This window comes from Trachemys scripta, chromosome 4 (assembly GCF_013100865.1).
Source record: "Trachemys scripta elegans isolate TJP31775 chromosome 4, CAS_Tse_1.0, whole genome shotgun sequence".
Classification (NCBI taxonomy): domain Eukaryota; kingdom Metazoa; phylum Chordata; order Testudines; family Emydidae; genus Trachemys; species Trachemys scripta.
Window position 1 is genome coordinate 81,342,649 of NC_048301.1, and position 7,730 is coordinate 81,350,378.

The following is a 7,730-nucleotide window of genomic DNA, read 5'->3' on the forward strand; positions in this document are numbered from 1 at the left end:
CCGGGGGGAGAGCGGAGCCCCCGCCGGGGCTCGCCGCCCTCCCCCCGGGGCTCCGGCTGCCCTCCCCCTCCCCCCCGCGGGGGGGGGGCGGCTGGTGGCTTTTTTTGCCTGGGGCGGCAAAAAAGCCAGAGCCGGCCCTGAGTAAAGTTTTATATTGTTATTTTAACATAATGTGTGTGACTGATGAAAAAATGATTGAGCATACTACACTGCCTCATAATAAGGTTTCTGAAAATGACTGACTAAAATTAAACTTTAATAGAAGAAACAGTCAGCAAAGGGACGCTGGTCAAAATGTCGCAAAACATTTTGGTTTTGTAAAGCTAATCTGTTACCCAATCTAAAATCAGTAGAAGTGTTTCCATGTATATTTGTAAATAGTCCAGCGGAAGTAGGGTTTTTTTTTGTTCATTCCTTTGCCCTATTTGCAACACAAACATTAAAGCATTGTGCCACTGTGCTAAAACCTGAAGGTGAAATTGACTAGAAATGAAAGTGAAACTGACTTGTGTATAAAGAACAAGAGTACTTGTGGCACCTTAGAGACTAACAAATTTATTAGAGCATAAGCTTTCGTGGACTACAGCCCACTTCTTCGGATGGGCTGTAGTCCACGAAAGCTTATGCTCTAATAAATTTGTTAGTCTCTAAGGTGCCACAAGTACTCCTGTTCTTTTTGCGGATACAGACTAACACGGCTGCTACTCTGAAACCTGACTTGTGTATATTCTTCATCTAAGCAATCCAAAAAGGAAACCAACAGCCTTTCAATTTTTAAAAATACTCTGTTTTGGTAATCTGTCAGTGCTATTTACCTAGGTAAGTATATGTTTTTTTTACCAGAGACAGTGTGCCTTTAATGGAATTTAACCACTGAAAATGAGACAAAAAGAACTTGATTTAGTGTATTTTATTTTTTTAAAAATCTGAAAACTGCTTTTAGAACTACTTAGGAAAATGCATGTATTTGATACACATTTGTCTCATATAAGCAGATATACATTTGGAAATTGCCTATATTTAAATTTTTGTTTATTAAAGCCTTCTGACATGCTTCAGCCCAGTTATATTTTCCTCAAACTAAAAATTCCCTCGTGCCCTGCCGTCCCCTCAGGGCCCTTGTACTGAATCATAAAGATCAACTGACTCTGGTTCTGTTGTACACCTGAAGCAGGAGAGCTGAGAGCCCACTATGGAGAAAGTCACTGACATTTAAATATAAGACTTGTTATCTTGAGTGTCCCACACTGAACCCACCTGCAGAGAACAGTGGCCTCTCAGGTAGTTAGGTCCCAACCCATGAAGGATATCAGTATTTGTGCAGGTGCTTCTGTGTCATTAATTTGTATAAAAAGTTACTCCATGTTTTCTGGGTTGATCTTATAGTACACCTCTACCCTGATATAATGCGACCCGATACAACACAAATTCCGATATAACGCGGATATTCCAGGGGTGGGGCTGTGCACTCCGGCAGATCAAAGCAAGTTCGATATAACGCGGTTTCACCTATAACGCAGTAAGATGTTTTGGCTCCCAAGGACAGCGTTATATCGGGGTTGAGGTGTATTAACAATTGGGTTAGAGCTCCAGAAATCTTTCCCAAATGACACTACTCAAACTTCTCTCCACTACCTAGCCTGAGGCAGGTTGAGTGTCCTTTAATGAGCACAGCTATGCAAAAATATTTTAAAAAGAAAATTCATGTGTGTACTGTATTTATTGTTTTTAAATGTAGATAGCAATTTCTTGAAGTACAGCATCCGTGAATGCAATTGCAGTTTTTCTGCTGATAATTAGAACACTCCTTTGGGTTTTCTTTTCTTTCTTTCATCTGCCAAACAAAATTCTATTCAAAATCCTTGTCTGGCATATTCATCTGGCCAGCTGAGACTAATGCTTGAGTTCTCAATGCTCAGAATAGGAATCTGCATCCTGCAGCTGATTCTAGTTTCAATGTGGAAGGCGCTCAATTATGTTCTGAATACATCCCTAACAATCCACGTGTGCAATCTTATTCAAAATTAAGCTGCATTTTTAAAAGAGAATTAATTATGTGCTATGAGGAAATTCTGATAAAAAATAAAACCATTTTGACAACCCTCTTGTTCCTTCGGATGAAATTGCCTTCAGCCCCATTTAAGCCTTGCTTTAGCTCTCCACAGGGGCTTGTGGACATCAGAATGCAGCAGGTGGGGATTTCCCAACCCCCAAGAGGGTGACTCAGCACTGGCTGCAAAAACTCTTCCACGGTACACCTCATGTATCTTTTTACTCCAACAGTGTCTCTATATCCATGTAAGCTCTAAAATCTGTCCTCAGTTATACCTATGCAAATCCCACTCAGCAATCTCAATTGCTATGCTATTTGGGTTCCAGTGATGTCAACAGTATTACCAACCCCAAGCATTCAGAGATCATGAGTCAGTTCCCAAAAATCATACCGATGGCTTAAAAATAATTATATTTTAAATAAAACAATACATTTGATCAGGGCCGGCTCTAGGATTTTTGCTGCCCCAAGCAAAAACAATTTTGGCTGCCCCCCCCCCGTTTTTTCCTTACCCCACCCCTGACCCCGCCTCAACTCCGCCCCTTCCCCAAATCCCCAGCCCTGCCTCCTCCCCCCAGGCTCTCAAGCCTAGGAGGAAGGGAGGGAGAGGGAGAAGCAGCGCGTGTGCTGCGGCCACTTGGGGTCTCCCCCTCCCTCCCAGGCTCTCAAACCTGGGAGGGAGGGGGAGATCCCGAGCAGCCGCGGTATGCGAAACAGCTGATTCACGCGCCGTTGCTCCCCCTCCCTCCCGGATTTGAGAGCTTGGGAGGGAGGGCGAGCAGCGGCGGTGAGTTAGGGCGGCCGGGGCACATTTTTAGGGGCGGCATAGCCCACGCCAGAATGCTGCCCCTAAAAATGTGCCTCCCCAAACACCAGCTTGTTTTGCTGGTGCCTAGAGCCAGCCCTGCATTTGATATTTTTAATTTACCCGCTGTGTCACTCGGGTCATGTTTTCTATTTATTTTTTCAACCATGAGCACTATAAGGCTCTCCTTTAAAAGGAAAAAAAGATGCTAGCTTAGATTCTTACTACACCAGGAGCTGGGACTTTTAAGAAAAACACCAAATATCATGAGATTCATGGTAAAACTGAGAGTCTGCACCACCATCAAAAGGGTTTCATGCGGTAGAGTGCAGTGCAGATATTGGGAATCAGATTGGTAATAGCCTGATTAATAGGATAGGAACTCGATGACATTACTGTACTCTACAAAAGGGGATATTGGCAAAGGTCATTTGGATTTTTAATCAGCCCTATTGTTTCTAAAATATAACAGCAGCTAGCAAACCCACTGGAGGCTCCAAAGGTGGAGCATCATTTTTTGAAGAAAATATAAGACAGGACCATAGGGTTGTAATAGTCTTATATAATCAGCTGCGCTCTGCTTTATTGATTCTTTTGTTGTTGTGCAACTCAATCTTGTTCTTCTAGATCTCAGTAAAATAAATACTTTTGTTAATAGGCTATGGATGACTCACAGTGTCTATGAAGGCATATACACCAAGCTTACCTACTCTGGGGGAAACATTAGAGTAAAAACATACTGAGGTACCTGCACTATGTCAGGTTACATAACTAGAGGTTATATCAGACTTCCCCACCTGAATGAGGACTGATGTGATATGGAGGAAGCGGATCACCTTTGGAAGAGGGTTTGTGGCTGTTCTGGTTGTAGAGTCCAATGGCAGACTTTGCTGTTGTGCTGGTGGTGGTAAGTGATCATCATTCCTATTGTTCTGGCTTTTAAGGCGTAAGATAGATGCTCTGTAACAAAATTATGTTCGCTGACCAGCTAACCACATCTGTGTGCTGACAGAGCAATGAAAGGGAAAAAGGCATGGCTTCTCTAGGTTGTATCATTTACATGACTAGGTACTGAGGAGGCGTTTTCACCCTTCACTCATGGCAGCTACTTCTTTATTGCTGTACTAGTAGCTGAAAGCCTGTGCTGTCTCAGGTGTAATTCATAAAGTCATGTGTTTAAAAAAAAGCCCCAAATGACTGAACTTAAAAATCTGATGGTAACAGACTGAAACCCAGAGATGATTGAACCTGGTGATATTCTGAACAAAAAGAGCCCTCAAAGATGCTTGTAGCTATTTCCATTGCTTCAGACTGTCTCAACACATATTCTAGGCTTCAGAGTGCCACACAGAGAGGCAACAATTCTGGAATCTTATTATATGGGTACTACACAGTGTTCAGTCAACAGACTATATACAGGCAGTCCTTGACTTTACAACGTTCGACTTACGATGAACGGCACTTACAACGTTTCTGAATTGACTGACTCGATTTACGACAATTTACGACTTTACAATGCTCGGTCTTGCAATGGAGTGGATTGTGGTTCTGAGTTATGATGTTTCAACTTATGACACAATTTTCAGGACCCAATTGTGTCTAAGTCCAAGGACTGCTTGTACACCTCTGCAGGTGTGTACAGTGGCCTTCAGGAAACAGCAACATAGTGTGTCACAGAGCAGAGTATGCTCATTTGTAACTGCCCTTTCCATGTTCCTTAGCCCTAGTGCCCTGATCCCTTTGCCTGTAATTTCACTCCAGACTGACCCTCCCCTCCCCCGCATCCCATGCTGTTGCACACACAGATTCTAAAGATTAGTTGAAGCTGTTGCAGCAGGATGACTTAGCCGGTGTGCACTCTTTTGGAGGAGATCTTAAGAACTCAGGTTTTCTCTGCTCTACATAGATCTTAGAGGTTCCAAGGCACTATTGACAAGTAGGGTTTGACCCAGTGTTCCTGGTCAGAAGTTCACGTTCCTACCCACCCTAGCTGTACAGCATGCTAGGAAGCCATTTGTCTGCTTGCTCCCTGTGTCCCAGAAGTGAAGTGTGATTATTTTAAATGTAAAGAGCAGGGAATTTATACAGCAATGTTAGCCATGTGTCTACTTGTTCCCTGTAGCCTAGAGGCAAAGTGTGATTCTTTTAAATGTAGAGCACTGCAGACCACATTTTAAGAGAGTGCTTGTCTCAGACGCCTCCCCTTCCCATTTTTGATCATGTAGACCATCTCTCTAGCCATTCATGATAATACAACATCTCTCTCTATCTTAGGTACCTATTATGGCCCCTTTATCTTAGCATCTGAGTGCCTCATAGTCTTTAATGCAGTTTGTCCTCTCAACACACCCCTGTGAATGAGGAAAGTACAATTACCTCCATTTTACAGATAATGAACTGAGGCATGGAGAACATAACATAAGAATGGCTGTACTGGGTCACACCAAAGGTCCATCCAGCCCAGTATCATGTCTACCGACAGTGACCAATGCCAGGTGTCCCAGAGGGAGTGAACCTAACAGGTAATGATCAAGTGATCTCTCTCCTGCTATTTCCAATCTCTGACAAAAAGAGGCTAGGGACACCATTCCTTACCCATCCTGGCTAATAGCCATTAATGGACTTAACCTCCATGAATTTATCTAGTTCTCTTTTAAACCCTGTTATAGTCCTAGCCTTCACAACCTCCTCAGGCAAGGAGTTCAACAGATTGTGAAGAAGAACTTCTTTTTATTTGTTTTAAACCTGCTGCTCATTAATTTCATTTGGTGGCCCCTAGTTCTTATATTATGGGAACAAGTAAATAACTTTTCCTTATTCACTTTCTCCACACCACTTATGATTTTATATACCTCTATCATATCCCCCCTCTAGCCTCTTTAATCTCTCTTCATATGGGACCCGTTCCAAAACCCTAATAATTTTAGTTGCCCTTCTCTGAACCTTTTCTAATGCCAGTATATCTTTTTTGAGATGAGGAGACCACAGTATTCAAGATGTGGGCATACCATGGATTTATATTAGGGCAATAAAATATTCTCTGTCTTATTCTTTATCCCTTTTTGAATGATTCCTAACAGCATGTTTGCTTTTTTGATTGCCGCTACACACTGCATGGAGGTCTTCGGAGAACTATCCACAATGACTCCAAGATCTCTTTCCTGATTAGTTGTAGCTAAATTAGCCCCCATCATATTGTATGTATAGTTGGGGTTATTTTTTCCAATGTGCATTACTTCACATTTATCCACATTAAATTTCATTTGCCATTTTGTTGCCCAATCACTTAGTTTTGTGAGATCCTTTTGAAGTTCCTCACAGTCTGCTTTGGTCTTAACTATCTTGAGCAGTTTAGTATCATCTGCAAACTTTGCCACCTCACTGTTTATCCCTTTCTCCAGATCATTTATGAATAAGTTGAATAGGATTAGTCCTAGGACTGACCCTTGGGGAACACCACTAGTTACCCCTCTCCATTCTGAAAATTTACCATTTATTCCTACCCTTTGTTCCCCATCTTTTAACCAGTTCTGAATCCATGAAAGGATCTTCCCTTTTATCCCATGACAACTTAATTTACACAACAGCCTTTGGTGAGGGACATTGTCAAAGGCTTTTTGGAAATCTAAGCACACTATGTCCACTGGATCCCCCTTGTCCCTGGTTGTTGACCCCTTCAAAGAACTCTAACAGTAAGACATGATTTCCCTTTACAGAAGCCATGTTGACTTTTGCCCAACAATTTATGTTCTTCTATGCGTCTGACAATTTTATTCTTTACTATTGTTTCAACTAATTTGCCCAATACCGCCGTTAGATTTATTGGTCTGTAATTGACGGGATCACCTTTAGAGCCCTTTTTAAATATTGGCGTTACACTAGCTATCTTCTAGTCACTGGGTACAGAAGCGGATTTAAAGCACAGATTACAAACCATAGTTAATAGTTCCGCAATTTTACATTTGAGTTCTTTCAGAACTCTTGGGTGAACGCTATCTGGTCCCGGTGACTTGTTACTGTTAAGTTTATCAATTAATTCCAAAACCTCCTCTAGTGATACTTCAATCTGTGACAATTCCTCAGATTTGTCACCTACAAAGGATTTGTTATTACCTTTTGAGTTTTTGGCTAGCTGTTCTTCAAACTCCTTTTTGGCTTTTCTTATTACGTTTTTACACTTAATTTAGCAGTGTTTATGTTCCTTTCCATTTACCTCACTAGGATTTGACTTCCACTTTTTAAAAGCTGCCTTTTTATCTCTCACAGCTTCACAGAGAACTTAAGTGACTTGCCCAAGGGCACACAGGCAGCAGGGACTTGAACCCTCCTCTCCCAGTGGGTAGCCTTTCTTCCTGTCCTAACTACAGCAGTTTCTTACATGGAAAATTAATTAGGAAAGTATTTAATATATTGTTAGCTGTCTTTTAATGAAATGTATTAGTTGGAAATGAGGAGGAGGAGGAGCCAGCCTTATGACCATCTAGCTCTGTCAGTGGTCCACTGCCCACACTTTGAGAACCTCAGGTGTAGGAACATACACTGAAGACCTGTCTCAGTTTATATTCAGGTAAAATCCTAATTGATTCAATGAGAGTTTTGAGTGAATAAGGACTTCAGGATGTGCCTCATAGTATGTAAGTGAAAGGCACTATGTAAATGTAAAATGATATTAATATTTTGTTGAGCTGCAAAGTAGTCAAATTCACCCATCCTTGGTGATACTGAAAATGTTCAATGGAGCTATATGCATAAATTAAATAAAATCCACTCTGAATACAGTGGAGCCTTAGCATTTTCTACTACATTAGCAGCTATACTTGTACATGTGTTGCTTTGATCCTTTGAATTATCTCAGATTGTTGTTAAATGATT